The following is a 21341-nucleotide window of genomic DNA, read 5'->3' as shown; positions in this document are numbered from 1 at the left end:
TGTCTGCTCCCTTAGGTTTCCAAACAAGGTTATTTCTAATGAGCAAATAAAGAAAGTTGATTTAGTGAACAATGTTTTATCTAGCAGAAGTTATTTATGCCTTAATGGCACATTTCCAGGAAAGGGGGGTTTTAATATACCAAATACAAAATTATACCATTTAGCATATCATTATAGAGCTTTGTATTTTGAATGAAAAATAAATCACATACCATTAGCTTACATTTGAAAAATCCATGGTTAACCCTATATTTTGATGATTCACCCTCCCACCTGAAAGGGAATACACTTAAGCAATGTGCATAACATCTTCAGAAAGTCAGTGCTGTGGGATAACCATCATAACGTGTTTGAGAGCAAATCAAAAGTTCCTTTGTGCAGCTTATGCTACTTCACAAAAACATCATAAGTCGCTTTTGTACTGAATAACCAGCTCTAATAAAAACTGAGGATAAGCCAGTGTTTATCCACAATGCTTTGCCTTACAGCACTTGTTCTCAAAGTCTGACTCATGAAGCACTTATGTGATCTAAGAAGATACTTCTACCACAACAGGAAGGAGTCTGTCTTTATACAGCGATGATTTGATGCTAGTTGTTGCCCAAGGCAGGACTTACATTTCTCGAGGGCTTTTAGCCATGATCAACTTTGTAAATAATATTAAACTGGAGACTTAGCATACAGAACCACATTACAATGACCTGAAAAGTTTAGAGCAATAGGGCTACGGGCAATGAATCAAAATTAAATAATAAATGCTAACTCCTACAATCAGGGAGATGACAGCAACAACACCTATATGTGAAGGAAATGTAACCAAGCAGTCAGTGCTTAATTTCTAATCTGGCAAGCCCTGGCACAAATTAAGCATTGCAAGCAGCCAATCTCATTGCATTAAAGCAAGCTCCCCTCGCCCCCTCTCCCCCCACACTTTTTCTCCACGATATTGTGCTAATATTACTTATTCATGTAGCCAAGCATTATAGCTGCTGTTGGAAGATTTGGGAGAGGAGGGAGCCAAGGAGAAGTTGATTCATTTTAAGAAATGGTCCCACAGTATGAAAAAGTTTGAGAATTACTGGGTTACATTTTCGTTTTTAAGTCTTGTTTATCTATTTGCTCTACTTAACAGCCTGAATGTAATGTTCCATGAAATATCCCCTCATAAGTATGACTGTAAAAAGAATAACTGTTTATGCTGAAATTTTAAAAAATGTGTACAGAAGGCACAAAACCAGCTACTATTTTAACTGATGAAATACAATTTAGAGTTAATGCTTCATGTTTGTATAATTTTATCCAGCTCAGGAACGATTCTTATTTTATCACACTAGAGGACAGACTGTTCATTCCACTCGGTGTTGGCCACAGAATTCTTTGCATTTCTACCTCCTGGAACAGCAAAGCCATATTTTACTAGTGTGTCAGAGAATCTATCGTCTGTTTGTAGTTGGCTGTGTCCTTTTTTTTCTGTAGAAGAAGTAGACTGAATCCAGCTCCTACTAGAATGAAAAGGACCAGAATATCTACAAACCAAATCATACTATGAGTAGGTTCAGGAGCCTCTCCATGCTTTTTCTCTCCTGTAAATCAGTGCAAAGCAGTTACTAAAGAATATGGGAGATTCTAGGAATGTGATGTTATCTGATTAAAATATGGCCTTGTAGCTCATTGTTGCTACCACTGTTACATAATTGCAACAAATCTGACACAAAGTGTATCAAGTAAGATGTCAACAGAAAAGTTATGATTTGCTGAATATGATTATGCTGTTAATATGCATGTATCATTTTTGTATTTGAAGTTTATGAGTATTGGCTCTAGACCTGTATTTCAAATATATTTGCTTCTGGGTAGCACCCACAAGGTATTTAGTCTGCACATCTTGAATGGACTATTCAAATGAAGTGGATCATCAAGAAACACAACTCACAATCGACCATGGGGGATGCCTATCTACACTTAATGGACTTTCCTGTGAAGGTTCCATCTGGAGCATGGGTCGGCAACCTTTGGCACATGGCCCATCAGGGTAATCTACTGGCAGGCCGCAAGACATTTTGTTTACGTTGACCGTCCGCAGGCACGGCCCTCTGCAGCTTCCAGTGGCCACGGTTCGCTGTTCCCGGCCAATGGGAGCTGCGGGAAGTGGTGCGGGCCGCAGGGACATGCTGGCTTCTGCTTCCTGCAGCTCCCATTGGCCAGGAATGGCGAACTGCGGCCACTGGGAGCTGCAGAGGGCCGTGCCTGATGGTCAACGTAAACAAAATGTCTTGCGGCCTGCCAGCAGATTACCCTGATGGGCCACGTGCCAAAGGTTGCGGACCCCTGATCTGGAGTATAGGTAATGGCTTCTGCTGTGACTAAGTGAAATCATGCATAGACATGTGACTTGCCCTTGGGAATCCAAACACCATCTTGCTACCTGTAATTTTCCATTAGCTGTGCTGAGGGCTTTGTTTGAAACAATGGATTTCCCTCCACATGGCAGAAGCTACAAAAGGCCCTGGAATTGTCTCTATTTTGCCTCTTTCCTGCTCAGACTTCTGTACTATGAACTTATACTAATGGGAGCATTCTAACCAAGACACTGAGGACCTTCCAATAATTTGGAAGCAACCAGAGACTTAACAAGACAGCAGTTTATTCCATCATTGCTATGCCTGATCCAAGAGATTTTCAATTCTTGTATGTATTTGATTCCTTTAGCCAATTTTAACTCTCACCTTTCTTTCTTTCTTTTTATAAATAAACCTCTAGATTTTAGATACTAAAGGATTGGCAACAGTGTGATTATTGGGTAAGATCTGAGTTGTATATTGACCTTTGGGATCAGAAGAACCCTTTTGTGTGATGAAATTGGTTTTAAATAACTACTCATCTTTAAATCTAGTGTCTGCGTGTTGAATCCAGGACTGGAATACCTAAGGAAGATGCATTTCTGTCTTCTTGTTAGCCAGTGTGGTGAGACAGAAGTTTACTTTTGTTGCTGGTTTGGTATATCTCATGGAAGAATAATCACCAGCTTTGGGGTGTCTGCCCTATTTCTCAGCAGTTTGTCCTGAATTTGGTATTCTCAGTTGTGACTAATGGAGGCATGGTGACAGTGACAATGGAAAGCAATACCTCTAATCTTAATCATAAAAGCAGCTTATTATGCCTGTATGTTTCCAGTCCATGGAAACATTTTAAAATAAGGGCAAAATATAAGGGGAAATCTGAAATGTAAATAAAATGAAGCTTAATTTAAAATGAAATCTAATTTCCTGCATTCACAAACAAATGAGGCATAAAGATGTTGTAGGATTTTTATAATTTTAATATCAAAAGATTACAATAAATAATTTTGTTTGAAGGATGAAATTTACCCACGTAAGGAAGTCACCCTGAAGGGAGACCTATACTCCACTTGAATCTCACTTAATTCTTCAGGTATGTGCATCTAGGGTGAAACTCAGCCACAAAAATAGGACTTCAGTAAGACTTAGGTGGTGCATAGCTCGTGTTTTGGGCCTCCAAATAGGGATGCATATCACACTTACTCTAGGTAGGCTTCTCTTTAATTTATTTAAAATAAAATAACCCCTACCTTTCCCCTGTGGCGGCTTCTCAGTTGATTCCACTTCATTAACCTTCAAAAGGAAAAAAATACATGTATATTGAGTTTGTAAGTATTTTCATCATACACAAAACTATACAGCAACAAAGACAGAATTAATCATTTGTTCATAGTGTAGGTGCATTTATGAACTGAAACCAATGAAGATGAACAATGTGACAAAAACGTGAACTTAATAGGCAGTGAAAGTGGGCCAAAACACCAAAGAGAACCCCCTCCCCTTCATTTTTAACTAATCAGATTATATAATATTCAGACAATTATTTTTCTAGATACAGAAATATTTTGACGTTTGTCTGGCAAGTGTAAATGGAAATTACTAAAAACACATGCAACATCAGTCAAGTCTGAAAGTAATTCCAATCCAAGAAGATGACACAAGATATAAATGTTAATTTCATACAAAATATCAATCCTAGCTCATTATATACTTCTGCCTCTTCAAGAAATAGCATTTTAGTTTAAACGTCCTCCAATATTTGAAGCCAACAGCAATTAGACCTTCAGAGTGGTATTCTCAAATGCATGACTTTCACTGGTTTCTACTCCCCCCCCCCCCAGTTTGCCTATCCTGGACAATGACTACACTCTATTTTTTAAAAATTAGCATCACTCCCCAGCATGTGGGAGACAACTGGATGGCTGTCCGCCTGAATGCAGATTTCAAATGTGAACAGAGGGATTCCTTCTCCTTTCATACATATACAGGAGATAAACCTATTTCCTCACTGTCAGAGTGTTTCCACCTATTCAGAAACTAAAATGAAGCCTTCAGTGTTGCATAATGGTCAGAAACTGTTTCTGTTCTGATATGAGTGAATGGAGCACTCATGTGGTGGGTCTTGATGTGGCCACCACTGAAGCCTGAAAAGCAGAAACCTTTTGCAAGAGCTGCTCTTGTCATTGCCCTCCCTGGAGAGATGAGGCTAAGATCTTGTGAACTTCAAATGTTTGGATGTCTCTTTCTCCTATGTACCTGAACCTCTTTGGTTGAGATGTTGGGCAAGAAATCAGGAGGATTTTCATCTCTTGTGTCCATTAGGTCAGAATTACCACAAGCATGTCATTGCTCACAGTACTGTGGTGTCTCTGCTTCCTAGTAACTTCAGTTAATGTAAAGATGCACAGAAATTTAAAAAAAAAGGAAGTTAGCCAAACTTTTCCAGTCTTCTGTATAATTGCAGCTGATAGTTATTTAACCTAAAGGGACATGTAACGGTTGCAATTTGTTCGTCTTATGTTTTATGTTTAACATGGGTAATAGATGGCCTTAGATGACCTAGTTTGAGAACAGAACATGTAGTGTCTTAGGTACTACATTTTGTATACTTTTACACACACACACACACAAACACACAGAGAGTATAATGGGCAAATATACTCTGTCTTCACACACAGTATCAATAATACATAGGTACATTCACAGTATACTCTGTACAGCATACATTTCATAGCATATATACTACAGGTATTCCTAATCATATACCCAGTATATAGTAACCAATTTGATTTTAAACCAAATATAGCCTGTATTGTGAGAATACTAAGCATTATTCCAGTACCCAAATGATGCATACATTTGGACACCGAGCTCACCCCACTGATTAAAAGGCTCTCCTTCATTCCAGTTGACAAAATCCATTGCGGTGTTGTCTAGCCATCATCACTTGCCCAGTGTTAAAGAGAAATATATGAATAATAGAAGATTAGATGATGATTTATCCTTAGAGAATGAAACAAAATGTTCAAAGACTTAAAAGTATTTAAAATTCCAGGAAGCCAGATTAGGAGTGAGGAGAGCATGTGCTGGATGTGACAAAGTTATTTAAGTTAGCCAACTTCCAAGAGACCTAATGAAGCTAGGTGAAAGGGCAGTGTGATGACAAATAAAAGTCAGTATTGCTAAATGCAAAGTAATGCATATTGGAGGGAAAAACTGAAACTACCCATACAGAGTACAGGGTTCTACATTAACTATATCAACTCAGGAAAGAGACCTGTACAGCACTGTAGATAGCTCAGTGATGACCTTGGCCCAATGTGCAGCTGGATTTAAAACAAACAAACAAAATGCTAGGCTGCATAGGGAATGGGATGGAGAATACTGTAGTGACTTTATATACATTGAGGGTGTAGCCTCATCTACAGTACTTTGCACAGCACTGGTCACTCCATCTCAAAAAAGGATATTGCAGAATGACAGGGAGTTCACAGATTCCAAGGCCGAAAGGGATCACTGTGATCATCTAGTCTGACCTCCTTTGTAACACAGGCCATAGAACTTTCCCCAAATATTCCACGAGTGTATCTTTTAGAAAAACATCTAATCTTGATTTCAAACTTGTCAGTGATCGAGAATCCACCACAACTCTCGTTGAATTGTTCCAATGGTTAAATACTCGCACCATTAAAAATGTACTGTATGAATTTGTCTGGCTTCAACTTCCAGCCATTGGATCGTGTTAGACCTTGTTTTGCTATATTGAAAAGCCCACTATTATTTAGTTGTTCCCCATGTAGGTACTTATAAACCATCACCCCTTAACTTGCTCTTTGTTAAGATGAATAGACTGAACTCCTTGAATCTATCACTGTAAGGTATGTTTTCTAATCCTTTAATCATTCTTATGGATTTCTTTGAGCTCTTGCCAATTTAGCAACATCCTTCCTGAATTGTGGTCACAGTACTCCAGAAGTGGTCACACCAGTGCCAAATACAGAGGTTCCTACATCAGCATCTGAACCAGACCAGCTGGAGCTTAAGTTAGGCCCCAGGCACAAGCCTAGGTTGCCTATGTCTTACTCCAGCCCTGGATAAGGCTCGACAGGAGTGATGACTGATAAGTCACTGAGGCTTCACCAAGGAAAACACGGAAAAGATGGTCAGTTTAAGGGCTCTTGATGAGAACAGCATGAGCATCATTTTCTACAAAAGTCTAGGCGAGGGCTGACATTTGATTTTTGTCATGTGGAGCTGATTTTTCTGTTGGTTATGGAGGATACAGTGATATTTCAAGACACATTGTTATGGATAAACAAGCAAGCTGTGCCAAGGCTGGGACACAGTCAAAATCATTGTCAGCTACCCCTCCATCCCCGCTGAAGCAAAATGAGTGCTAATATAATCAAAGCTGAAGTTTTATTTACAGGATTTATTTTGGAGAATAACATTCCTCTTGGTAGCAGTGATCATGTTAGACCTTTATTCAGAGAAATGTTCCCAGGCTCCAAAATTGCCGAGAGCGGGTGTGTGCGCCTCCACAAAAACAACACATATTATAAAGGGACAGTCACACCTAAAGTACTTGAAAACATATGGAATGTGACTGAAGGCCACGAACAATATTTTGGTTTGGCACAGGATGCTAGTTCAGACGAGATTGAGAAGTGTTTTCCAATCTTGGGTACATATGACTATCCAGAAACTGGCCTTACTGTTGCTGACGTTTTAGATATGATTTATTCCATGTTGAATACATCTCATAAATTGTTTGATGCAACTAACAATGTGTTATCAAAACACAATGTTGGCTGGAATAAATGTGCTACGTACTTGGGGGACAATGCTGCAAACATTCAGGGTAAGCACAACAGTATATTGTCTTGAATTAAAACCAAGCAAACAAACAACCAGGGAGTGTATGCTGTGGGCTGCCCCTACCACCATGCACTTAATGGCAGAGCATCCACTGATATACTGCAGATGAATGTTGAGGATTTGATCACTGACATTTACTACGACTTTCAGAGAAGTGTCAAAGGAATGGCATCACTGAATGAGTACTAGGCATTTTACAATACCAGTGTGAAGAAAATTGTGAAGTGTGTGAAAACTCACTGGATGTCTTTGGAGAGAACTACTGAATGTACCTTTGCTACTTGGGATTGTCTAAATTTCTACTTTGTCAGTACCTTGCATGAGGAAGAGCAAAGAGGTGCTGCTGGACCATGAGAACTAAGAATATGTCTGAGTTTCAAAAATCTTTTGACGAAGGTATATTTAGTGCTTTTGAATGCAGTGTTGCCCATGTTTGAAAAGTTCTATTTACTCCTCCAAACCTTTTGCACCCAGCAACAATGATGCTACACGAAGATATTCTTTTGAAATCTGTGCAACCCTCTTTGATAGCTGCAAGTCAAAATGCTATGGGACTAAATTACACTCTTCTGTGCAGTTACTGACATCTGAAGTGCTTGTGGGCTTTGAGACATGTAACTATGCAGCAAGGAAAAACATGAGCAATACAAGGAGCGTGGAAAACATTCTTGATTGAAGCTGTGCAATTTTTTTGCAAAGCACTGGATGACATGAAGAGGCAACACCTTACAAGATCCTGTACTTAAGAACCTGGCTTCTGTTAAGTCATTTGTCAGCATCTTTCCATGATATATAAGTGAAACTGATCAATTTCCTGATGTGACTAGTGTGCAACAAATGGATTCTCTGCTTTCCGAATTTAGCGATGATCAAATCTGTGATGCACTTCCTGAATACGAGAGCACTATGAAAATTGATGAATTTTGGCATAAAATATCTCATGTGAATGACCCAGTAAGTGGTGAGGCAAGATTATCTGTGCTTTCAAAACTAGTAAAATCCATATGTTTAATCCTCCACAGCAATTCTTATATTCAGCATAGTATGGAAAATAACAACTGACATGAGAAGTTCATTGGGAAAAAATCCTCTTACCCAGCAACCTGATCCCAATCTGTATGAACAAAAAGGAGTACTTGTGGCACCTTAGAGACTAACCAATTTATTTGAGCATGAGCTTTCGTGAGCTACAGCTCACTTCATCGGATGCATACCGTGGAAACTGCAGCAGATATTATATACACACAGAGATCATGAAACAATACCTCCTCCCACCCCATTTCCTGCACAAATCCAGGTTCTCTCACCCCCTCACCCCCCTCCAAAAACCACACACACAAACTCACTCTCCTGCTGGTAAAAGCTCATCCAAAGTGACCACTCTCTTCACAATGTGCATGATAATGTAGGGAGAGTGGTCACTTTGGATGAGCTTTTATCAGCAGGAGAGTGAGTTTGTGTGTGTGGTTTTTGGAGGGGGGTGAGGGGGTGAGAGAACCTGGATTTGTGCAGGAAATGGCCCACCTTGATTATCATGCACATTGTGAAGAGAGTTGTCACTTTGGATGGGCTTTTACCAGCAGGAGAGTGAGTTTGTGTGTAGGGGGGTGGAGGGTGAGAAAACCTGGATTTGTGCTGGAAATGGCCCAACTTGATGATCACTTTAGATAAGCTATTACCAGCAGGACAGTGGGGTGGGAGGAGGTATTGTTTCATGATCTCTGTGTGTATATAATATCTGCTGCAGTTTCCACGGTATGCATCCGATGAAGTGTGCTGTAGCTCACGAAAGCTCATGCTCAAATAAATTGGTTAGTCTCTAAGGTGCCACAAGTACTCCTTTTCTTTTTGCGAATACAGACTAACACGGCTGTTACTCTGAAACCTGTCAATCTGTATGAAGAGGCAATAGTGGGGAGGAATACCTTTGTGTGATACCATGTACAAAAATCAGTATTTTTCCCACCTTAAGTGTCACTAGGTGCAACCGTCATCTGAACTGTGCAAAAAGGCAAAATCTGCCACATATACTGGTTTGGCTCTGGATGCCAGTTCGCCTTGCTGGTCAGGGACATCCAGAGGTGAAAGTAAGACAGGCCGGTCTGGGCCGGTATTGCGTACCGGCAAGAGCCGGCATGTTGTGCCAGACCGGACCAGCTTCCCCAGGCTGGCGATTTAAAGGGCCCGGGGCTCCGTGCAGTGGCTGGAGCCCCGGGCCCTTTAAGTCGCCTCCCAAGCCCTGCTGTCGGAGCCCCGGGGTAGGGGTGGCAGGGCTCCAGTGGCAATTTAAAGGGCTCGGAGCTGCGCTGCAGTAGCGGCGGCCGGAGCCCCGGGCCCTTTAAATCACCACTGAGCCTTGGGGCTCCCAGCCACCTCTGCAGCTGGTAGCTCCGGGGGTGATTTAAAGGCCCCGGGGCTCCCAGCCACAGCCTGAGCCCCGGGGCCTTTAAATCTTGATTTAAAGGGGCCGGGTATTTAAAGGCCCTGCCTCTTCTGGTTGAGGCCACGCCCCCCGCTCAGGACTCTGGCGTACCCGTAAGTCCTTTAAGTTACTTTCACCCCTGGGGACATCATGTGGTTGATCTGGTCAGTCCTCTCTCAGGCTGAACAGAGCTGGGTGAACTATCTCATCTCATCATGCTGGTGCCATGCAGTGCAGCTGATTCTAGATACAGGTGAAAAGCTAAGAGATAGGACAGGAGAAAAATAGAGGGGGATAGAAAAGGGGACATGATGGCAAGGAAGACCAAGCATGACGTCACATCTAGCAGCCTGGGGGTCCTCACTAGCACAGGGGGGATGGTCAAGCATCCCCACTGGTATGCCAGGATCTGGATATCGCAATCAAAATCCTACCACCGCAGCTGCAGTAGGGATAGTAGTCCCCTATCAAAGTCTCTTTTTAAGGACCCGAAAAAGGGGTGTTGGGTAGAATAATCCACCCTCTATTTTGTTCACCAGTGAGGCCTAGTTTCTGAAGCACCAGTTTTGGTCCATTAATTTCTGGTCCCCTCCTTTCCCTGTTTACTAGCAGGGTGACCAGATGTCCGGTTTTCAACTGGAATATCCGGTTGAAACTCCGGTCAGCACCGCTGGGGCAGGGGGTTCAGGCTCGGGGTTGGGGCATGGGCTTAGCTTGAGCGGCTCCCAGTCAGCGGCGCAGCAGGGCTAAGGCAGGCTCCCTGCCTGTCCTGGCACTGCGCTGCACCCCGGAAGCGGCCAGAAGGTCCGGCTCCTAGGCGGGGGGAGGCCATGGGGTATGCACGCTGCCCCCACTCCTGTCCAATGGGAGTTGGGGGGGGTGCCAGTGGGTCAGAGCAGTGCGCGGAGCCTCCAGGCTCCCCCTCCTAGGACCCGGACCCGCTGGCTGCTTCCGGCATGCAGCGCGGTGCCAGGACAGACAGGGAGCCTGCCTTAGTCCTGCTGTGCTGCTGACCAGGAGCCACTTGAGGTAAGCCTGAGCCCCAACCCCCTGCCCCAGCCCTGACCCCTCCCAAACCTGGAGCCCCCTCCTGCACCCCAAAGCCCTCATCCCTGGCCTCACCCCAGAGTTCACACTCCCCAGCCCAAAGCCCTCACTCCCCCTGCCCCCCAACCCCCTGTCCCAGCCCAGAGCCCCCTCCGACACCATGAACCCCTCATCCCTGGCCCCATCCCAGAATCCTCACCCCCTCCCACACCCCAACCCCCTGCCTCAACCCACAGCCTCCTTCTGCACTCCGAATCCCTTGGCCCCACCCCCCCAATCTGGAGCCCTCTCCTGCACCCCAAACCCCTCATTCCCAGCCACACCCTAGAGCCAGCACCCCCAGCCCAGAGCCCTCACCCCCTCCCACACCCTGAACCCCTCATTTGTGGCCCCACCCCAGAGCTTACACCCCCAGTTAGAGCCCTCATCCCCTCCGGTACCCCAACCCCTTTCCTCAGCCCAGTGAAAGTGAGTGGGGGTCAGGGAGAGTGAGCCACTGAGGGAGGGGGAATGTAGTGAGCGGGGTCAGGGCCTCGGGGGAAGGGGCATGGCAGGGGCAGGGCCTCGGGGATGGGGCAGGGCTAGTGTGCTCAGTTTTCTGCGATTAGAAGTTGGCAACCCTATTTACTAGTCTTCATCTTAACACAGTCCTTGGTGGTATTATTAGACCTTCTCTATTTAAATTAACTTAGTCTTTCTGTCTCTGACATCTTTTCTAAAATACTTTTATAGAACAGATCATTGTGACAACTCATGAACATTTACCCACTTTCCACCAGTTAGGCTCAAATTAAAGTAGGCCTGCTAGCCCCCAATTATTACAACAGGACCTATGCCGTGGCTATGATTTCTTTGTTCTTGGCATATTTAAAGAATTCCTTGTTGTTGTCCTTAACCATACTGAGCATCGTTTTTGCTTTGATATATTTAGCTTCCCTTATCCATGCTATGCATTTCATAACTACTGATTTGTGCTCAATGCTACCAGATTCCTCTTTTTTAGATGTTATATATATTATTTTTAATGCTGCTTTCACTTTCAACCAGGTTGATTTTTTTAACCAAACAAGCCTTTTTTTGTGATTGCAGAATTGTGGAGGTTTTGGGCATTTAACAAAACAAACAATTCCCAGTTGCCATTCACATGCTATGTTTAACTTTTTACTCACACTTAGTTTTGCTCATGCTTGTTTTCAGCTCTGGGAAACTGGCCTTTTAAAAGAACCTGGTGTATGTCTGTGTATATATATATTACTGGTTGGGATTTTATTCTGTTTGCACATAACAAATTAAATTAGGACATGATCACTTACTTGCACAAAGGCTACCGTCAATTTTTAGTTCTGTGATGAATTCATCTTTATCCATCAGACTTTGGGCTAATATAGATTTATCCCAAGTTGGTTGCAATAATTTTTGTGTTAGAAAGTTATCGTCTATTTAAATGGAATGTTTTAATAGTAACAACATGAGTCCATAGATTTTAATTCCCCACATTAACACAGTTTCCCCGCATATTATAGTTATATGGTTAGGAAGCTGTTCCCTTTTCTAATTTCATCTATAGCAGACCCCACCAGTATCTTGTTTTGTGATTTATCAGTTAGTACATTGATCTATAAGCATGGCAACTCCTGTACTTCTGAATGTAGAAGGCCCCTCCACTCCCCTTGTTTCCACTTTATTGTTCCTAAATAGGGTGTCTCCGGTGACTTTAACATTCCCATCAGGGAATTCCCATATGTGAATCATCTTATCAGGGTTCAGTAATGCCAGTTAGATCATATTTTTCTCAATACTTGAGTATTTCAAATTCCTTGTCTATTAGTCAGACTTCTAGCATAGGTACATAGGCAACTGAAGAATTTTCTGTTTACATTCCTTGATTCTTTACTCTTATTCTACCTTTAGTTCACTGGTTTGAAGTTGGAACTTTAGCTTAATCTAAAGTGATATTAGCCACTCTTAAACTGACTTACGTGTCCATGTAACAGGACCAACCACCTTCCACCCACCACTCATGGCCATGGGTGGCTTTGTGGGCAGCCTGCCTCAGTTTCCCCTTCACTTTTCTCCTCGAACTCCACACAGGCTTTTTATGGCCAAAATTCCCCTTCCTTGGGGCCTAAATTTATAAACAAACTCAAAATGAAACTCCAAATCCCAAATTAAAATCCAGCAAAAGTCCACACTAATGAAACTTTTCCTTCCCAGTCCCAGGCCCACCTGGCTGGTGTCTTTTTTTCCTAATCCCATGAAATTTGCTCCCCCTGGCTCTCAGCCTTTGTCAGCCTTCTGGCTCTGGCTTCCAGCCTAAACTCTTTCCCCTAGTCAAGATCCTCCTACTCATTGCAGCTCTTCTGCAGCCTCTACCTCAACTTCCTCTGGTTGTCTCCCTCTGAGCATCACCTTCTCTCTGCAGTTTCCTGTTACCTCTTATAGGGACCAGCTGTGCTCTATGAGGCCTCACTGAGAGGCTGCTAATGAGGCACAGAGCAGCTGAACCCAGTCCCACTTAAAGGGCCCAGTCCACCGTCCGACAATCCACACAAAGGAGCTGTACCAATTTAACAAAAACAATTTAGAAACGGACTTAGTTGAGTCAGCGCATTCTTTTGTATGGCTTGGCCTTAGGATCTGGGCCTAGAAGTCACCATCTGCAGTACAGCTACCAGATTGCTCTCGATGGTTCTGATGTAAGGATGGCGCCAAGAACTTCGAGCCTCTCCCTCCAGTGACAACACTCTCTGTGCTATACAGAAGGGGTAGAATCTGCCAGCCTCTCCTCCACTCTCCCTGCTACTCTCTCCATTGTGCTGCTGGGGAGAACAGGGAAAGAAAGGCAGCTGCAACAAAAGGGTTTTTTTGCTTTAAAGAAATAAAAGGGAGGAGATTAAATTTGTGAGGCGTAGCTCCATGAGCCTCTCACTACCAGCCATCCCTGGGCCCCCTTGTATTGGAGTCAGCACTGGTCCCAGAGGTCTGCAAAGCCTGTGTTAGAGTGCTATAAACATCAAAGTTAGTAGCTTTCACCGCCTATTTCAGTGACCATTAATTTTGATTTTAAAAGCAAATAGATGCACTTGAATAAACCCGTAGCCCAAATGAAAAACATAAAATAACCACACAAAGCAGGATAAATCAATTGGCACCCATTAGCTTAAAAGGAAAAGCACAGTAAGTGGCTTAATTGCCTTAGCACCTGGAGGTTAAACTTAAAAAAAAAAAATCTGTATCAGGAGGTTACGTTTCTTTTGACTCAGATTTTTTTTTATTAAAAACTGAATGTTAATCTTTGAAAAATGGTGTTACAGCCAAGGCACATTACCTTTGGGCAGAGAGTTGAGTCCAGGCCCAGTTCCAGATCCACATCCAAATGTAATACATGCCAAGCTTCATTTCACTGCAGACCAACTGCATCAAAACTCCAGAAACCACTTACAGAGTTATTCCCATTTGATACTTTACTGCAGAAAGAATTAAAAGATAAAATGGTTTTAGTGTCGCGGGTGTACATTTTTCTGTCATTTTGAGAAGCAGAATGCAATCAGCATGTAACAGGGAGATACACACTCTCATGGCGAGTGGCATATGGAATTTCTTCTTCATGTTTCTATTAATCTAAATTCAATCTTTGAGATAACGTGCGTAGTGGCTCTTTTTCAATAGGGAAAAAAAAAAAAAAGGTCGATTAAAGTTAAAACAAGCTTCACATTTCACAGTAAGCCAGAAAAGACATTCTCCGCTTTTGCTTTAGCTGAAACATATTGGTCAAACATTAAAGGCTCAAATCCTGCAAGGTGCTGAGCACTCTGGCCCCAATCTAGCAAAAACCCTTGCTTAACTTTAAACATGTATGAAAGCAATGTGACCAAAGCACATTCTTAAAAGTTAAGTACATGCTTATGTGCTTCTTAGAAACACGTGTTAATGGCCGGACCATCGTCTGACAACTTTAAATGATTATGAAGAGGCAATAACTTCTCATTAGTTAAAAGATGAGATTGGCTTTCATTATAAGCCTATTTTCCCACCCACGCCACATCGAACAACAGTACAGTTCTTTCCACTTCAAAATTTGTAAGCTTACAGTGTGACTAGAACAGGACATTTTGGCAAAGTCTGTGATGATTTGGGTAAGCTATTTCTAAATTATGGGCATCTAAAAAGCTAGAAGTAAATCACATTTGGTGCAATCTTTATGCTTTTTTGTTTTTGCCACATTATAGCTCCCAATCACCTTGGCACAGAAACTTCAGATTTGGATTTTTCAAAAGCTCTTCAGGAGTCCCCATAAAACGGTGTATGAGAGGATTAGTTTGACAAGGTGTTCACTGAGTAATGAGTTAGTTAAGAAGGGAGAAGCGAGATAGGGTATGTGTGTGTGCAAACACATGTTCACACGCACTCATACGTAAGGGGTCCAGTATGGAATCTCATCCCAGCAGCCTATGGTGAAAATGAGAGTAGTTCTGGTTCCTCTAAAACCTCAGCAATGAAATTTTGATTTTGTGAAACGAAAGCTAAAACAAAGTCGTTTGCATCTGGAGTCCAATTTAATGAGAACCACTGTGACTGTTGGAATGAAAGCTGGGAGAAAAGGTTCTAATTTGGAATAATTTTTTATGTTTTATTTTTCTATTTTGATATTATGATCTTAAAAAAAAGTAGATTTTTTATATAATTCATATACTATAATATGCGGCACCACTGGCCTCTGCTGTGTAGAATCAGACTTGTTCAAATGTTTGTGACAATCTCATTCTTTAGCTACAGCTGGTTTGATTTTTTTAAAAAAGACAAAGTCTAATCGATCCAACAGCTAGAGAAGATTTATCATTTAGTCTAGAGTAGTTACCTATGTTTCTGAAGCAAAAAGTCATGCCTTCATTCCCATGACTCACACATGGGGTTTAATAAACAACCAAGCTGTCTATATTTTTGGCTACCAGTTATTAAAATAGTTGCCAAAGGGAAATATTTGTTTTGATAAATAGAAGAAGAAAGATAAAATACTCTCATGTATTTATTTTATAAGGTAGAATGACTTTTTAGTTAAGTGAATATTCAGTGGGTATCTTAACTCACTTGAACATGTTGCAATGCCGACAGTCTCTAATCAATGTTACATCTCTAACCCAATATTATAAATGAGGAGAGAGTAAAATCAGAAGAAAAACCAAACAAAACATTATTGTGAATTAATATCGTTCCCTGGATCTCCCAGTGCATCATGTCTCCGTTATATCCATTCTTTAGATTTTACATGCAGGGAGCAGGGGTTATATTTATGCTATAATATACAATAGCAACAATAATCAAAACCTATTTTCTGGAAAGACTTAACTTGCATTGTAGGTTAAGTGTGATGATATAGTGGTGATGTAATGTAATGTTCTACTGTTTGCATGTGTACCACTGCCCTCTACTGGGTATGAATCAGACCTACTTAGGTGCTTGTGATTGGCATTCTCTGGTGTCCTGCCTATAAAAAGGCTATAAACAACTGTATGGACTTTCTGTTATGAAACCTTATACTATATGAAAACTTGCATGGTTTCTGGATCTGAAATCCAAAATTTGGCTCAGGTTTATCAAAAGTTTACTTATTGTTTGCAAATTTTAAGTAAAACCCATCTCTTCCCATGCATTTCCAGAAAGAATTTATGGTTTTGTTTGAAACCATGCACAACTTGGTGGCTTTCCCTAATTTTACCCGAAAAAGGAATGAAGCTTGGTGCTTTTTGCTAATTTTTTGGCTGGTTCAGACATCAAGTGCCAAGTGACCTCTGGGGTGCCATGTGCAGTGAATTCACAAGTGAATGACAACAACAATAAAAGACACCTGGAAACTGCAGCATTTCGTATATTTCTAGATACGCTCTTCTGTGACTTAGAGTTAGCAGATACCTATCTTCTCCTTGTGTATTTTTAAGCAGGAGGTAGTGTGTTCTATTTCTGATGTTGCAGGTGTATAGTTTAGCTGGCATCCTTAATATACGTAGCCCACTGAATCATTACATTTCATTCTTGGTTGTCCTAATTTTGGGCCTGATAGTGCCATGAATGGGCAAGAGGGCAGTGGCCTCTGTGATAGCGTTCCCCATGTCACTGAGACCTTGCACATGGTGCTGCTTGCATCTAAAAATCCACACAGGGGAAATGGGTGGTCTTTGGACAGGTAGGGAGGAGATGCACCTCACCCCCTTCCCTATACACAGGAAAGCTTACTGGATAAGAAGGAATACAGCTTGAGACTGTATTACATTTCCAAAGTTCCCACATCATCGTGGGAGTTGCTTGGGGCTGCTGCCAGCTGAGGAAGCTTTGTAAATATTGCTTCATCCAAACAAATGCTTTAATAGTCTTGATATTCTCTATGGAATATTGTAATTGATCAGATTCATAGGTTGTGAAAAGGAAGTGAAAAATGACTGTAGAATGAGCATGCACTGATTGATTGCATGGAAGAATTATGAAATATTTTAGAACTTGCTAGATAGCCTCAAATCTCAAAACAGGATTCTGGACTAATGACCTCCCTCTTGAAAGAACCCAGTCCTAAATCATAATATAAGTATTTTTTTCCCAAAGGCTTATATTATAGGTCTTTGTTAATATAGCAATAATTAAATCCAGTGTTTAGTGCAGTTATAGAAACTCCATGTCCCATAATTGAAACTGTTAAATCCAATTGCTTACCATCAGATGATTCACAGACAGAGAAATAATATTCATCTCAAGATGGTGCCTTCCTGGTTCCATCAAGGTCCATATAGACACAATCTATGGTCTGTTTTGGCTCCCCTCTGGCCCATTTAGCAATATACCTCATTCTCCCCTTATCAACGCATTTGTTCTCATCATCTGTCTAAAAGCAAAATAAATTAAAATAGCTTACATGGTAGTTTTGAGTAATCATCAGTATATAATATTAAGTTTCTAGCCTACAGTTTTCTCCTATCATTAATAGACAAATAATGCCACATGAGCTTTTTGAATTTATTAATCTTATTTATATAATACATGTATGACATATAGCACTGCACAATGGGTGAAGTGTGCTGAACAAATAACAGAGTCCCTGCCCTCACATAATTTATCTGGGGAAAATACAGATGATGTGGTCATATCATCTGATGATGACAGGACTCTTTTTATTCCATAGTATTTTGGGAGGATGCTAAACAGCAGCTACTAAAATTAGAAATGTTTAAATCAGCAGGCCCAGACTCCTGCTTCCAAGAGTTTTAGAAGAGCTGATAGAGGAGCTCCCTGGACAAGGAACTCACTGGATCATTAATGCTGATGTTCAATAAATCTTGAAACAGTGGGAAAAGTTCCAGAAGACCAGAAGAAAGCTAATGTTATGCCAGTTTTTAATAGGGTAAACTGTACGGCCAGGGTAATTATAGGCCTGAAACCTTACATAGTTCTCTGGGCAAGATAATGGAGCAGTTGATGTGGGACTCAATTAGTAAATAATTAAAGGACAGTAATATATTCAATTAACATGGGTTTATGAAAAACAGATCCTGTGAAACTAACTTAATACCTTTTCGATGAGATTACAAATTTGGTTGATAAAGGTAATAGTGTTGGTGTAATGTATTTAGATTTCTGTAAGGCATTTGACTTAATGCCATGCAACATTTCGGTTAAAAATTGGAACAATATAAAATTAACATGACAGCCATTAAGTGGATTAAAAACTAGTTAACTGAAAGATCTCAAAATGTAACTATAAATGGGGAATTGTCATTGAGCAGGTGTGTTTCTAGTGTGTTCTACAGGTTCTTGGACCGACACTATTTAACATTTTTATCAATGACCTAGAAGAAAAGAAAATCATTATGGAAAAAGTGTTCAGATGACACAAAAATTGGGGAGTGGTAAATAATGAAGAGGACAGATCACTAATAAAGAGTAATCTGGATTGCTTGGTAAGATAGGCACAAGCAAAAAATATACATTTTAATATGGTTAAATGAAAATGTATACCTCTAGAACAGTGGTGGACAACCGGTGGCACATGGAAGCTTATGCTCAAATAAATTTGTTAGTCTCTAAGGTGCCACAAGTACTCCTTTTCTTTTAGCAGTCACTTAGTATTCTAAGTCAAATGTTAATGAAGAGTTCATGGAGACTTCGGAAAGAAACTGATAGGAAAAGGTAAACAGTGGATGGGGGGACCCTTTGCTGAGGTGTACATCAAAGGTCTATTCTGGTATATTTGGGGGTGCAAACAGACACGTTGGCATTTTTCACATAGGAAGTAAACTGACAGAAAGTTTGCTTCATAAAAAACGGGATCTCAACCAGGCTTGGATGAAAATGCTGACGAGAACTTTGGGTGAGATAAACTTCTTTAGACAGGAAGATAACTTGTAGTTAAGTTTGGGCTTTAGAATGTGTGTTATGATGTTGTCTTATATGTAAACATTTATTCTGATCTATTAGACTAGTTCTTATTTGAGTTTCTGTAATTTCTTAAATAAGTTTCCTTTTGTTTTATAATTCAACTCCAATGCTATGTGTAATAGAGGAGCAGTGGTTTAAGGCAGTGGTTCTCAACCTTTGGTCTTCAGACCCCAGGGGGTCTGCAGACAGTGTCTAAAGGTTCTGCAAAAGGTTGTTACCACCATAGAACAGTGGTTTTCAACAGGTGGTCTGCAGACACCTACGGTCCACAGACTATGTCTAAGATTTCCAAAAGGGTCTGCACCTCCATTTGGAATTTTTTAGGGGTCTGAAAATGCAAAAAGATTGAAAACCACTGGTCTAAGGTAAAACTGGTGAACTGTAGTACAGTGTTCCTTTGGGAACAGAGGATCTGGGATTTCTGTGGATATCCAGTGATCAGGGCTGGATACCACAGCGTGACACTTGGAAGATGTGAATGCACAGAGGCAACTCTTGAAGAGTACTAGTAAGTAAATCCTTCTTTTCTGCACAAAGTGTGGCCCCAGAAGGATTTCTTGTCCTGCTACCTGTGCTATTTAGAAGTGCTAGGACAAATCAGGAAAGTTAACTCTGATACAGAAACAATTGAATTACTAGCTTGGAACTATCTGGGGCTGAGGTAAACCTTTTATCAACCTACATGGCAAAGAAAGGCCTGGCGCAGCCCAGAGGCAAGTGCTTAAGTGACAGGCTGGTTGTGTTGGGGAGCTAACACCCCATTAGCACAGACAAAACTCCCTTGCTCTTATTGGAAACACTGTGGAAGTCAACAGTGCTTTCTGGCATAGGGAACACAGCCCACAAAATCTGGGTGCAGATGCTACAGCTGAGACAGTCATAATCCTTTCAGAAACATTTTAGGTATCTCTCATGTTTTTCGTAATGAACATCTTGTGACCACACTCATGACAATTTTTAAAAAGCCACTAGCTAACTTTTTCTACATGCTGAAATCCTGAAGAATCAAGGGGAGGGGAAAATAGACCCAAGAAAACAATATAAAGGCTATGATATATACCAGCATTAAGATTTAGGAAAAACCGTGGGAGATGAAAGAAATTTCAGCAACTAAAACTCCGTGATGCACCAAGACCAGCCTGCCTCCGAGTGCATAGTTTCATTTCACCTTTTGGAAAATACTGCATGGGAAAAGTAAAATGAGTGAAAAGGGGTAAAAATCTAAGATTAAATAATGGAGAATTAGTGAATGATGCCCTAACTTTGCTGTGACAAAGTAGTATCAGGGACACAGGGGAGCTCCTTCGCCCTTAATAGTAAGAAAGAAAATGAGAGTTGTAAGCTATTATACCTCCTCAGAAGGGATAAGGAGATGGCTTGTATAAAAAGTTTAGAAATCTAGCTAGGAGAATTGCTGCCAGTCCCACATCATTAATAATAATAAAATATTGTAATACTTTGCTTTTCAATAGGTCTTATAATTCAAGGATTTCAAAGCAATTTCCAAACAGTTACTTAATCGTCACAGTACATCACTTCATTAGAGAGGAGAAACTGAAGCACCTGGAGTTTGCGACTTGCCCACTGTCACATAGCAAATCAACTGTCAGGGTGCAGGGAACTACACTTGCTGCCCCCATTACACACTTCTGGAGAAAAGTAGTGTTTTGCATACCAACATTAACTGCATATATTATGGACAAATGTCAACCAAAAGAGGGATGTGTACGTGATAATTCTGCTAGCCAGGTGGACAAAGAATTAACAAACAGCACAAAATGAAGATGGTCCCTGTTTTGTTACACTCACAATATTCATAAATTAAGCACGTGAGCTTTGGAAAAAGACCATACCTCTCATCAGGCTATAGAAAGAGAATGTGTTAACCATAAATATAATAGCAAGATGCCCCTTTGTTTGTAATCTTAGAAATTAATTATGAGGTCTGAATCAACTCTCACTACATGTTCTGCCCCATTGTGTTTCATTCCCTTTGCATCTCGCTTTATGGAAAAAAGTGATTCTGAGGCTCTCACCTATTTCAGTTCGAATTAGTCCAGCTAACTGAGTTCTTTTTGTTAGTATTCTAATTTAAAACAGAAAATAACCTACCTTTCTTTATTTGAGAAATCCAGTTAAGAAAATATCCATGTGCCATATCATCCCATTTTATGGAATACTGTTCTGACCACTCCACAGAGTTTATTTTGGGGGGTATATTGCTAATTTTTATA

At 41.0% G+C, this 21341-nt stretch overlaps 2 long non-coding RNA genes across 2 annotated transcripts in view; one reads left to right on the top strand and one right to left on the bottom strand.

The window, feature by feature from the left end:
• The window catches only part of LOC125631378 (uncharacterized), a 16467-nt gene extending 14459 nt beyond the window's left edge, over nucleotides 1-2008 (top strand). The window contains exon 3 of the long non-coding RNA XR_007354934.2: nucleotides 489-2008. This is a non-coding gene — a long non-coding RNA (uncharacterized LOC125631378). The remainder of the gene's footprint in view (nucleotides 1-488) is intronic.
• The window catches only part of LOC142071208 (uncharacterized), a 27324-nt gene extending 5983 nt beyond the window's left edge, over nucleotides 1-21341 (bottom strand). The window contains exons 1-4 of the long non-coding RNA XR_012667253.1: nucleotides 21220-21341; nucleotides 17389-17557; nucleotides 14015-14153; nucleotides 3590-3632 (exon numbers count right to left, since the gene is read on the bottom strand). This is a non-coding gene — a long non-coding RNA (uncharacterized LOC142071208). The remainder of the gene's footprint in view (nucleotides 1-3589; nucleotides 3633-14014; nucleotides 14154-17388; nucleotides 17558-21219) is intronic.

This window comes from Caretta caretta, chromosome 2, assembly GCF_965140235.1.
Source record: "Caretta caretta isolate rCarCar2 chromosome 2, rCarCar1.hap1, whole genome shotgun sequence".
Lineage (NCBI taxonomy): Eukaryota > Metazoa > Chordata > Testudines > Cheloniidae > Caretta > Caretta caretta.
This window is presented reverse-complemented; position numbering and strand designations above follow the sequence as displayed.